We start from the raw sequence: 12,630 nt of genomic DNA on the forward strand, positions 1-12,630 counted from the left end.
CAACTGAAGTTTCCACTCCCTTCCTCTCAGTCCCTTCTCCAGACTCCACCCCCTACCCACTCCTCAGTTTCCCTTCAGAAAAGTACAAGCCTCCCCTGGATATCCACCAAACATGGCATATCAAATTTCAGTACAACTAGGTACTTCCCCTCTTATTAAGGCTGGACAAGGCAACTTAGTAGGACGAAAGTGTCGCAAACACAGGCAAGAGAGTCAGACAGCTCCTGATCCCACTACTAGGAGTCCCAGAAGAAGACTAAGCTGCCCAACTCTTCTCTTTAAAGATGGACAAATTGTTTAATGCTTGCTTCGAATTTACTTTCCTTAAGATTTAAAATCATCCATTGTACATGATGATGGTTCTCATAAAAAGTCTTCAATGTCTCATGTACTTTGACCATATTAGCCCCCAATAACCTTACCCTGCTCCCCACTCCTCCCTTCAACTAGTCTCCTGCCCCCAGGGTCCTCTTGGTTTATATGGATATGTAGATAATCTAGGACCCACAAATCAGAGAAACATTGGATATTCATCTTTCAGAGTTGAGCTTGTTCAGTTTAATATGATGGTCTCCACTTTCATCCATTTTTCCAGCAAGTGGCATAATTTTGTGCTTCTTTATGGCTAAATAAAACTCTATTGTATACATATACCACAGCCTTCACCATTGAGGGAATTGAGAAATTAAGGCTAAGCGAAGAGTCTACCACCACATGTAGAATTGCCATCATTAAATAAAACACAATAAATGCTGGTGAGGATATGAGGGAAAACAGAACTTGCATATCCTCTTGGTAAGAATATGAACTGTTCCAGCAACTACTGAAGTCAGTGTTATGTTCCCTAAGAACAAAACACGGAACTGCCGTATGATTTAGCTAAACCAGTCTTAGGTATATACACTCAGGATTCTAAGACAACATATCACAGAAATATTTGAACATCATGCTTGTTGCTAGAATCCTGGCCATAGCCAAGTCATAGAATCAGTCTATGTGTCCATCAGCAGACCAATGGCTAGACAGTGTTTCATTTTGAAGAAGAAACAGAACTAACTCACTCCTAACCCAGAGGACCTCTGAACTCATCTGTGACAATCTCCCTCTCCATATATAACACTCTCTGATTCACCAAAACATTGAGTGATTATTAAGATTATATTTGAGGGTAAATATATGGATTTCAGTAAGATTATACTTCAGGGAAAGTATATGGATTTCAGCTAAGACAGGCACCTGCTCCTTATTAAATCATTTAAATTAGAGCTATTGAGATGGCTCAGTGGGTCAAGGCATGTGCCACCAACCCTGACTACCTGAGTTAGGTCTCCAGAACCCACACAGTGGAAGGAAAGAACTGTTCATATCACTCAGTTAGTGATGAGGACTCATGAATCTTTCCCACCTCATGATGCATACTTGCTGGCTTGATCTCATGCAGGTAACCATGGCTGCTGTGGGTCATGAGGTCAGTGGTACTGTTGAGTCCCCAAGACCCTGGATACTTTGCTCACTGCACCTCTGGCTCTTACACTCTTCCCACTTCCTTTCCAGGAAGGTCCCTGAGCTTCAACAGGGTTGAGCTGTAGATGTCCCATGTGTAGCTGAGCATGCCTCAACCACTTAGTCCCTGCACTTGGGATTATTAAATCAAATTTTAAAAGCACACAAAGTTAGAAGTGTGAAGGATCCAGGAGAAATTAAGGAAGGAGCTGGGGCAGACATGGTCAAAATACATTGTATGAAATTTTCAAAAAAATAAAATATTATTTGGGCAAGAAATTAATATATTTTACTTTAATTTTTATTTTTGAGTACCACATTTTATGTTGTAAGCATCACATTTATCTTTTTCCCTTCCTTCTCTTCCAACCCTTCCATATGCCTCTCTGTGCTCTCTTTAAAATTAATTGCCTATTCTTATCACATTCTTAAAGAATATTATATTTATATAAGTATATATATATACATATATTTATGTAACATGGAAGTATTTTAAAAATACGAAAAGAAAAAAGACAGTATTTATGACATTTAGTAGTATGACATAATGCAGAATGTATAAGGCGAACCTGATGAAGTGGGTCTGAGTGTGCAGACTTGTAAGTCAGCGACAAGAAAGCAACCAGAATCCCCCAAACTCAATTCAGCAATATCATTCACTTCTAGCAAAAGTAAAGATGAAAAGGGATGAATTACATTGCGTTATGTTAAAGCAGCAAATAAATCGCATGTAGTCTTCTTGGGCTGCGTGACTACTGTCTTTATGGTGGAAGAGGCCTAAAGGCTTCTTTTTAGCATAATAGGGGTTGGGAATGGGGGCTGTGGGTAATGGGGGAGGGAGTGGTCTCAGGCTGGCGCTCTCCACACACAGAGTGCTGAAACAGAGCACCCGGGGATCATTTCCATACTGAATACTGGATTCCTCTGCTCTTCCTCCCACTTAGTTCCAAGTAGGGCAGTAAGTACGAAGGCAAAAGATAAGATGGGTTTTCTTTAGAGAGAACTTCATGTTAAGTAGAAGACTTTCTAGAGATGATAGTATAGGCATGGTAAACAATTGCCGAGCAATGGAACAGCCAGCTCACTGTCTGAGCTAACAAACCCAGAACTTCCATCCACCTTTTGCATTTTGGTGCTCTACTTTTTAGCAGAAACTGGCAGCTAAGGGTCACCGGGCATCTGAGCAAAGCTACTACCATAAATGGCACACATCAGACCCAACGGACAAAATAACCTAAGTGGAAGAGGACCACAGCAGGAGCAAAGTAAACCTCAAACTGCTGTGTGTGTCCTAAAAAACTAAAAGCAGGCATTATGTTCATGAGACTTGAACCCAATTCAGAAATGAGGAATCTCCTGGAAGTTGAAGGTGCTACAGGGTACCTTTGAAAAATGATCTTCATCAGAATGGCAAAAGACAAAGTGGATGGGAAGACCCATTTATTCCCTACAGAAACAAAGCTGAAAGAAAAAAAAAGCTAACACTCACAAGCAAAAATAATAATAATAATAATAATAATAATAACAAAACTAGAATATGTCTAACTTTTCAATAATTAAATTTTCAAAAAGATAGGGTCAGACAGGTAAAAAGCTGATGCATCTGTACACACACACACACACACACAAACACAGTTCAAAGACACATCCCACATTGAAATAAACAAAAATCTGTACCAAGCAGATCACAAGATTTTTAATCATTGACAAAAACAAATAAAGGAATAAAAATTTAAATTGTTTGAAACATCTCAAAAGCAATAACAGAGCCTGGAAAATAGTTTAAAATCAGAAATAATTTCTAACCTAGTTACCTATATTCAACTCAATCACACAATAGTAATAAAGAATATAGTCCTTTTTCAGAAACATTCTATCCTATCTTTCAGGAATACTCTGCCAAAATGTGGGGCTAAAGAGGTGCTTGCAAGTGTGTGTGTGTGTGTGTGTGTGTGTAAGAGAGAGAGAGACAGACAGACAGACAGATGCATGCAAGTGTCCAGGAATGTCAGATCCCCTGAAGCTGAAGTTACAGGTGGTCAGAAGTCAACTGAGGTGGGTGCTGCGAACTGAACTCAGGTCATCTTGAAGAGCAGTATGTGCACTTAATGCTGAGTCATCACTCCAGCCCCTTGGAAAAGAACTTTTAAACAAACATTGGACCTAAGAAATAGAGATCCACCGATAGGGTTAGTTCATAATGTTGTACCCCAGAGCTCTTGACTCTAGCTGCATATGTATCAAAAGATGGCCTAGTCGGCCATCACTGGAAAGAGAGGCCCATTGGTCAGGCAAACTTTATATGCCCCAGTACAGGGGAACGCCAGGGCCAAAAAATGGGAATGGGTGGGTAGGGGAGTGGGGGGGGAGGAGGGTATGGGGGACTTTTGGGATAGCATTGGAAATGTACTTGAAGAAAATACGTAATAAAAAAGAAAGAAAGAAAGAAAGGAAGAAAGAAAGAAAGAAAGAAAGAAAGAAAGAAAGAAAGAAAGAAAGAAAGAAAGAAAGAAAGAAAGAAAGAAATAGAGATCCAATCCAATTAAAAGATAAATCAATCCCCAAGTTCATGGTGAAGGAAGACTCCAGGTTAACAATGGTGACAAGAAAGCAATCAGTGTACATTAAACCAGGGGAAATACCTCTACAGGCACAAACTTCATAGAATAGGTGACGTGACTTGATGTTAAAGGAGAATTAAGCAATGGGGAGATGCAGAGGTGAGTTGATAATAACTTCACAGGAAATGAGTGCAACTCAGAAAACAGTTACTAGCTCCAGAAAAAGCAAACAGTGTGCCAAAGAAGGAAGTAGTACTCATTATGTTCTGCTATGAATATTTATGCATAGTTGTAAGAACATGAATGCTAAATATTAATCAACCAACGGATCCAGCTTTGGGGAAAGGGTGGGATAGAGGATAGAAAGTATACCTGTGCACAGAAAATTGGAGATATTAGATAATGTTTATACACCATCCAAAGGAGAAAACAGATGCAGATCATGGTATTTAGAGACATGGAACCAGCCAACAGAAACAACTACAATTGCTTACAAAGGGCAGAAAAAACTAAGTTCTTTTTTATCTGCTCACAGGAGGATTTTAGGCTCCAAAATAATTCTCAGAGACTGTCTTCACTCCTTAAACACACATTAAAAACACAATTTCAATTCCTAGTCCCCACAAGTGCTGAATTTGCAATCACCTTAACTCCAGCCTCAGGGGACCTGACACTCTCTTAAGGTTTCCCTCTACAGGCACGTGCATGTACAAATAAAAAAACAAATCTAAGAAACCTTAAAAGTCAATATTTTAAGACTCTAACATACATACATAAGATACCTGAATATATATATATATATATATACACACACACACACACACACATACACACACACACACACACATTGAAATCAGTAAGATGAAAGGCAGCAAGAAAACATAACAGATAAGAAAGTATAAAGGAAATATACAAAGCATACAGAAAAGGTATGACCTCAGCCTTGAGAAGGGAGTGGCAAAGATCCAGTTTTACTCATTTGGCATTACATAGGACACCTGACGTTGTAATATATATCGTTTCTCTGTTGACTGTACCTTCCTTCCCAAACCCTCTCATTACAAGAGTCCTTCCTGGCCTTTTTCAATACTAATATCACGTAAATACTTGTTAACACACAGGTTGATTAAGGATATGTAAAGGAAGACAGGAAATAAAAACATGTATATATTGTGTACTTCATGCTATGAAGGCCTCATAATTGACAGGTAGACTGAGTGACTGACAGGTACAGATCTACTAGCTAGCCCTGACAGTGACCGACTGCTGTAGACAATGGAGTTGCCCCAGCCTCCCCTCTTCCATCTCACTTATATCTAGTGAAGAATAGATCTGGAAGGGTAAAACTCTCTTCCCAAACCTTTGCCTGTGAGGAGGTGTGACCAACCATAGGAGGCTGCTTCCATCCATCTCAGCCACACCCTCAGCACCCCAATCCTCCCCCCCCCCTGAATCCAAACTCAGACTTCATAAACTCTTTCCATGCTTCAACAAAACTTTGGAAGAGATGTCAAACCAGCTCTAACCTGAGTCAGAGGCTATGTCACTGACAGAGACATTGAAAATACCTGAATGCCCAGATAAGATGTACTTCCTGTGGCAGAGAGGTGGGAAGCACATGCAGGCTTAGGGCGTGTGTGTTTAAGGAGGATTGTGTAGACTGGAACAAGTCTTCATTAGTATCCTGGAGCCTTCTTCCCTTCACATGAATTCCCAGCACTTGTGGCTTCAACAAGCATTTCAACCACTGATTAGCTATAGCCGGGTGGTTCTTTCTGGAGCTTCGGGAGATAAACAGTCACATTTCATTAAAGGCTGATTTGATTTGATCCACTGAGAGGTTGTCACTGTCCCCTTGAACTGCAGCTTTGTGGAAAGAAGACTCATGTATAGTTTTTAAAATAGCCCTACTATGTTTGACTAGTATCATCCTGGACAAGTTTTCTACCCTTCCATTTGCCAAATACAGTAATTTGTAAATACAGTATCAGAAGAATGTAAACAAGGAAGTCAAGGAAGTTCCTACCCTGGGTGCTCTACCCACACTGTGCTGACAAATCTATACAGTTATAGTTCCTTCTCCCCTGAGAACCCACTATCCTAAGGCAGCCACTGCCCTGGACCCTAGCAGCAACAAGGGAGTAATCATACTGGTAAGACCTTTGCCCCAGGAGCTGGTCTATCACTGGCCACTGCCATCTGACTCTACCAAACTCCCTGAGTATCTCTGCATGCTGCTTCTGCCTTGCTTTTCAGCAGAAGGGACACCAAAGGAGCTCCCCATGAAACAAAACCAAAGCGATCCAGGATTAAAGGAAGGCAGGTTTGATGAAAGACTGGGAGTTAACCCACTCCTCACTCCGAGAAAGTGAACTCCCATTAGCCCTGCTCCTCCAGGCTGCCAGACAAATGATCCCTTTCTCTGCAACATTGCCACCTCATTTCCCACCTTCAACTGAATCATGGAGCGGATGGGGCTCTGCCAGGCAGCTCCTCTCATGCAGGGGCAGCAGCTTTGAGGAAGATCAGCAGTCAGCTTCAGGTAGCCAGCAGGTCCCAGCAGGGCTCTTCAGGAAGGCACTCTGCTCTCTGTCATTCACAGCTCAAAGGTTCAGCCTGAGCCACTGTGAAGCATGGGTTCAGTCACAGCAGAAAGATGTCAGGAAACAAGGCTTTAATTCTTATATCCCTGGCAGAGAGAGGTTATTAAAAAAAACTAATTTCTGAGCACTGAACTAGAAATTAGTTAATCTCTTCTGCTGCTTGTGTTTCCCTGATGTGTCCTCTGCAAAAGGAAGGGATTAGATTAGTGAGTCTCTAAAGCCCCTTTCTGTGGTAGGGTTCTGACTTCTACTTCCAACAGTCCTCTGCAAACATCTGCACCTCATAAACATCTTGCTTTGTGAGAGACAGTGAAGCGAAATAGATTAGCGATTGTTATTGTTATAGAGACGTGTCTTCTCCAGGTTGCCACTGGAGAGGAGCAATGCTAAACATGAGTTGTTAAGATTGTTTCCACAGAAAGACAGATAATGGAGCTGCTAACCAAGACCTGCAAAGAGTTTGCTCAAAAAAAAAAAAAAAAAAAAAAAAGTTTTTCTACCTGCATGTGACCAACCTCAATGTCTTAGAGAACTGGGCTTAATCTGCATAGGGGATTCAGATGGAGGATTTTAAAGGGCTCCAGGTCCTGGTTCCTTTCTGATAGAGAAATGTCTTTCCTTCATCTTAAAAGGCAAACGTGCTGCATGAAGAAAGACTACAGACTGAAGGGCACCAAGAGTAGAAGGTGCCTCAAAGACTGGAGTTCCAGAACCTGCTACTTGCCTCTGACTAGAGCCAGGAGTTAAAGGGTGCAGAGTGGATCAGATGAAGCCGGGGAGCAAAGGGAAAATATGTAAATCAGGAGCACCTATATGTTACTGTAATTTCTTTCAAAACCTATTTTATGATGGTTCTTAAATGTTTTAGCTTCCTTTTAGCCCACTGCCCGCCAGAATTAGTGGGAAAGAAAGGATATGGCAGGGGATGGGGGTGGACCTGTTAGAAAGGTTCTTTGGAGCAAATGCCCTGTCTGTGTTGTCTGGAAATCGGCAGTTCAATTCACAGGTTAGCATTGGCAGCTGGATATACTCACAAACACTCCACAGATATGTCAGCAGTCCTGGTTAGTAAAGTTGGGATAGCAAGCATGTATCAGCAGCAGTGACATTACCTAGCAGAGGCGGCCAGGCCTCGTCCTTAGCTGGAGTCAGCAGAAGGGATCAAGAGGAACTCCAGGAGAAGTTGTTGACTGTGACTCTCTCAGCGAAGCAAAGAGACCACAAGCATTGCAGAACTAGCTCTATAAACAAGCCAAGCTTAGCCTCCTGAACTGCCCACTGAGTCTTCTTTATACCCTCCAAACATCACATGTCCTCCATGGTTCTTTCCTCAGCACATGCGTCTGTCTCAGCTGGCATCACTCTGCCAAGCAACTTGAGTCTGAGGAAGCAGCAAGAAACTGCAGCACACCACCAGAAGTTTTTTGGTGCATTTCTCTCTATGGAGTCCTGGCAAATGGAGCTCAACTATGCAATGTAAGGCAGACCAATACAATGTCTTATGTTAAAATTGAGCTTCCTGAGCTGGGATATATCTTTGTTGGAGAACTGCCTGGTTTGAATGCACAAAGCCCTGGGTTTGATCCTGAGGGTCACATAAATCATCCATGGAAGCACATTTATGAAATCTGAGCACTTGGCTTTTAAAAGTAAGGAGGATCAGAAATTCAAGGTTGGCTTATTTTGGAGTCAGCCTGGGATCCATGAGAACCTATGTTCTTTCTTCAGATATCACAGCTTATTCACACATGTTTGCTCCTCCTCATGCTCCGTAGCTGAGGTCAATTGCCACAGCACAGCTCTATGAAAGGCAGCCAAAGAAATGGTCCACTGTCAATACTCTAAGTACAGTTCTTATCAATTTCACACTACGGTAAAGTTGGGAGGGCTCCAGTTCAAGATAGGATGGATACATTTTACTGTGAACTTTTTCAAACATTCAAAGCCAAAATACCTCCTAGTGAACATCGGTGTGTTCACCAACTAGTTTTACATTATGACAAACCTATGTGTCCACCATATCTGTGTATCTACTTCATATCTCTCATTCATTGTTCATCGTCTCTCAACTCTCAGAGAAGTCACTCTTCTTCAATATCAATCATACTTCAGCCAGCAAAATACTGTCCATATTCATTCATGTGGCTGCTCTTATCGATAATTCTTTCATTTTTATTACAGAATAGTATTACATGCATCTCCACAGCGTGTGAATTTGAGGAACATTTGCAGTTTGAGGATCTTAGGAATGAACATGTTATATTCTTCTCCATCCATTTCATTAACATTGAGTAACTATCTACCATCCAGATCACCATATTGATAGGCTAAATACATGCTAATTTTGTTTTTGAAAGTTTCTGTTTTTGAAAATTGTGGGTTTTGTCCTTTGTGTATCCTTTGGCATTTTTACACATGTATCCATTGATCATGTTAATCCTCAACCCCTTCCTCTAACTCCTCCAGACACTTACCAACATGGATCCCTCCCGTCTTCACATTTCATATCTGCATAATTTTAATTGATTTTCATAACCACTAAGTCCAGGTAATTGTGACTTATACAGCATTGGCTGATTCTGTTGGATTTGTCTTGTGCAGGTCTGTTACAGGAATCTGTAACTATAGGAAATCATTTTTACAATTCTATCTTAGAGCCAAAAGATGCCTTACAATTATCCTTCCTATCCTCTGTTTCTTCCATGGGCATTGAGGGAGTTGGTATAGATGCTCCATTTGGGGTTGAATGATCAGTCACTTATTCTCAGTGTTTGATCAGTTATGAGTCTCTGCATTAACTGCTGCCATTGGAAGAAGAAGAAGAAGAAGAAGAAGAAGAAGAAGAAGAAGAAGAAGAAGGAGGAGGAGGAGGAGGAGGAGGAGGAGGAGGAGGAGGAGGAGGAGGAGGAGGAGGAGAAGGGGAAGGGGAAGGGGAAGGGGAAGGGGAAGGGGAAGGGGAAGGGGAAGGGGAAGGGGAAGGGGAAGGGGAAGGGGAAGGAGAAGGAGAAGGAAGGAGAAGGAGAAGGAGAAGGAGAAGGAGAAGGAGAAGGAGAAGGAGAAGGAGAAGGAGAAGGAGAAGGAGAAGGAGAAGGAGAAGGAGAAGGAGCAGCAGAAGCAGAAGCAGAAGCAGAAGCAGAAGCAGAAGCAGAAGCAGCAGCAGCAGCAGCAGCAGCAGCAGCTTCTCTGACCAAAGTTGATAACAGCACTGATCTAAGGATATAAACCTAAATATTTAGAAGACACTTTGGCAATAGTAAAACATGGTAGTAAGTTCTCCTCTAAGGTCTATAAAACCTGAGCCATAGGTTTTTTGATCAGCTTTACAATGCCAGGAATCAATTCCCTTTCCTTGAAGCAGGTGTTAGATCCAATCAGAAAGTGCTTAATTATCTCCATAATCTTTATTCCCCTAATTCACTAATGTACCTATGTTTCCCTGGCAAGTCAATATTACAGCATTCAAAGTTCATGACTGGGAAGCTATTGATGACCTTTCTTCCCCAGCAGCCAACATAGCTCTACCAACACAATGAAAGCTATCCAACAGGGAGAGAAATTTCAGGTCCATTACAGCTTTAATTCCCTATGCCTTGCAACCAACGTGTGGTGTGGTTTTATCAACATACTCTTAACCATCTACTTTTGGTGTACAATTAAGACCAATGGCATTATTCTATGTTTCCAGGCAGCAGGGTTCTAGAACATCCATGACCAAAAACTTCTAAGGAGGTATTGGCATCAAGATTGTCCTCTAATAGGCCTTGTCCTCTGGGGAAAGCATGGTCTGCCCATTCAAGGTACCTGTCTTCAAGCTCCTTCCTTTAGAAGAAAATTACATTTTTTAACTAGCTTACCTAGCAATGTGTTTCCATTAGTGTTTTTCTATGTCCTTAGTTCTTGTTAAACCCATCTCTCTCCTCTCCCATGTTCACATTGTCCCACTCTACTTTCATATCTTGGATGTTCTTCTATATTTCACCCATCAGGATCCCTCCTCTTCCCTCGCTCTAAGTATTTACTTACTTACTTACTTTCTTACTTTTTTAAGACAGAGTTTCTCTGTGTAGTCCTGGATGCCCTGGAACTTACTTTGTAGACCAGACTGGCCTCAAACTTGGAGATTCACCCACCTCTGCCTCCTGAATGCTGGGATTAAAGGTATGCGCCACCACCATTTAACTTCTAAGTTTTATTTTTAAGGTATGTTTTTAACCTCATGTAGACCTTTGAGCCATTAATTTGATATCTTACTCTTTTATTAATATCAGCATATAAAGCCATAGTTCCTCTAAGTACTACTGAAACTATATTCCAAAATGATTGGAAAGCCATGTTTTTATTATAGTTAAAATCAAAATATTTTCTATTTTTACTTACAACATGTGGAATGCAGTTAATTTCCACATATTTGGGAACTTCCAAAACATTTGTGAATTCCTATATTGACACTGTTCCGTGAATGTCATGGAACATACACTGTATAGTTTTAATTTGATTTTAATTTATGAGTCTATTTACTTTATGTATTTACATGCTTTCTACATTTAAGTGATGACTAAAAATTCATGTTTTGACCACATTGCATGCACTTTATGTACATCTCTCTGATTAAAGTATATCCAGCAAGAAAGCAATTTATACTTCCACAATTCAATAACATATCTATGTTTAAAATAAACATAGATATGAAACAGACTTTGATAGATATACAAATATTATATAGTATGATGTTAAGGTTTTTATATTGATCTAAATTTTAAAGGTCTCATCACTTTAATATAAATCAGGCAGTACATAGATTTTTCTTTTTACCAAAATACTTAATTTAGATAGCATATTCTAGAGTATATAAATACTATTCAGGAAAAAATTATTTCTAAAAATATACTTATCCAGGTGGAGAAATCCTAGAAGCTATATAAGGCCCCAGAAATAATTACTGCTGACTTTTTAAAATAAATACAGAAACTATATTTGAGAATAAATATTATTTATCTAACAGAGAATTATGAAATTATGTAAAAGAAATGAATAAGAACCTGATATTTGTACCATGTAAACATACTCTATATAAAAACATAAATGTTCTACTTAAAGACTCTAGCATTTATAGAATCTTTCCCCCAAAAAAGTAACAAAAAATGATAGTTTCCAATTCCTTCCCATATTACTGACTGATTGTCATCACTAAAGAAACTTGATACTGCAGTGTCTGGGATAATCTATATGGAGACTAGTCCTCACGAATGGACTCACTAGCAGTGGGCTATGTGTCACTAGGTGGTGAAAAGATTAAGTTTTCTATTACTTCTCAGCTCCTCTTTAAATAAAACTGTCCAGGACAACGTTAGTGGCTGTAGGTGTAAGGAGGCAGTCTTCAACAACCTGAGTTCCTCACCATGACTCAGAACCTCCAAGTGCAAGCCAAGAACACATACACTGAACACACACACACACACACACACACACGGAAGAAGTGAGCTTGTGTCCTCTTATACATCAGCCTACTTTTAGTCTCCCCCACAATCTAGCTTTTCTCTGATTAGCTCAAAGGACTATTTTTAAAAATTTCGTGAGGTCAGGCCTTGACAACAGATTATGTTTTGTCTGAGTTTTCTTCGTCTCTGTTCTTTCGTCCAATACACAAAAAACAAGTTGTGTTTAGCTGGGAATCTGTTCTAAATTCGTTTTTAAAGTATTTTAATTCTTTAAGAGTTTTATATAATCTTCCTATTCTCCCACATCTTTATGTGCTCCTCTAAATTTTGTTATTGTTGTTTTACCAGCTAATAATTTTAATCTGTGTTGCTTACCTATTCCTGGTGTGGGCCCATTTTACTGTCATGTGGTCAGCCTATCAGGTGTCAAACTCTAGAAGAAAAGTGACTCTCCCTACCCCCATGTGCCATCAATTGTTCATAACGCCTCAGTTAGGGATGAAGACTTCCCATTCCATGTTATTT

General features: G+C 40.2%; 1 long non-coding RNA gene across 1 annotated transcript in view; it reads left to right on the forward strand.

Moving 5' to 3' along the window:
* The first annotated feature begins 10,398 nt into the window (after positions 1 to 10,398).
* Positions 10,399 to 12,630, forward strand: part of 4930533N22Rik (RIKEN cDNA 4930533N22 gene) — a 44,956-nt gene continuing 42,724 nt past the window's right edge. Inside the window, exon 1 of the long non-coding RNA NR_131122.1 lies at positions 10,399 to 10,464. This is a non-coding gene — a long non-coding RNA (RIKEN cDNA 4930533N22 gene). The remainder of the gene's footprint in view (positions 10,465 to 12,630) is intronic.

Source organism: Mus musculus, chromosome 7 (assembly GCF_000001635.26).
Source record: "Mus musculus strain C57BL/6J chromosome 7, GRCm38.p6 C57BL/6J".
Taxonomy (NCBI): Eukaryota; Metazoa; Chordata; class Mammalia; order Rodentia; family Muridae; genus Mus; species Mus musculus.